The following is a 1,191-nucleotide window of genomic DNA, read 5'->3' as shown; positions in this document are numbered from 1 at the left end:
TAGATACAAATAAATATGAAGTGATAAAAATAATCTATAAAGAATGAGTCATTTCTCATATATGAATCTGAGAATCATAAACAAAACCTGAACTTATTCCTAAGGTCAATGTAAAGTAACTCCTGACTAATCCCTATCACTTAAGAAAATTCAGGGTCATAATCAATTTTGGAGAACCACACTGTCTTTTCACTATCTAAACTACTTTATAACAATGTACCCATAAGCCTAAGTCAGTCAGTTTTAATGTGAATGCTCCTGATTTGCAAAACACCTTTTTGGCGTGTGTACAATAAACTTTCACTAATTATTACTCCGCTAATTCATTGGTTTTCAGGTTTTGCTAAATTTTTGACAGTGTAAAACCCAATGCAAACTTTGCATTTGAGTTAATAATTCTCTATTAATACATTAATCAATTATAATGATAACAAATGAACCACACTAAAGTTCAGATGCTAAGAGACAAATAGATATATAAAAACTCTTAGAATGATCCATTTCCTTCAAACTTAATATGGTTCTACAAAAATTTAAAACTGCAAACTTCAAATAATGTCCCAATGCTGTGTTTTCTAAATGCGATAATGTATTCATAAATCTCAAAGTGCTCAGGTACTAGACTTTATGATGCCTATAATTAACTCAAATGGTTCATGAAAAAATAGAGAGAAGAGGGAAGAGAGGAGAAAAAGCCAGAGGGAGATTCACTTTGGGAAGAGAAAAAGCAGGACACAAATTCACTGAGAGGTCAATAGCTGGAGAACCTAGGGGAAGATTATAATGGAGGGCAATTTTCCATGAAAACATGTGCCTTTGGAGACAAAGATAAAGAAAAATATAATGTAAAGAAGAGAATGAATTGAGAGCTAAAACAAATTGATCTTTTCCTTGTGTTTGTTTTGTAATACTTCTAGAGCTTTCAGAAAATAATTCGTCCCTTTGAACTTCATTTTCTTTAACAATCAAAGACAGAGCAGAAATCTTATCTGTCTCTTCAAAACTGTAGGGAAGGATACACAAATGAATCTCGGACCCTAGCAACTTGTTGCAGAGATGGATCTGGACTCTGCAATAGGCCTTTTTCACCAGGCCACTCCAGCTGGGGGCAGGTGCTATCCCCACGCCTGTCTTCTAGGAACCTCAGTGGCCGCCATCTTTTAGAACTCAGCCAACAGCTCAGATGCACAG

The sequence above is a fragment of the Sorex fumeus genome, unplaced genomic scaffold (genome assembly GCF_029834395.1).
Source record: "Sorex fumeus unplaced genomic scaffold, SorFum_2.1 ptg000045l, whole genome shotgun sequence".
Lineage (NCBI taxonomy): Eukaryota > Metazoa > Chordata > Mammalia > Eulipotyphla > Soricidae > Sorex > Sorex fumeus.
The sequence above is the reverse complement of the archived record's forward strand: the minus strand, read 5'-3'. Positions refer to the sequence as shown.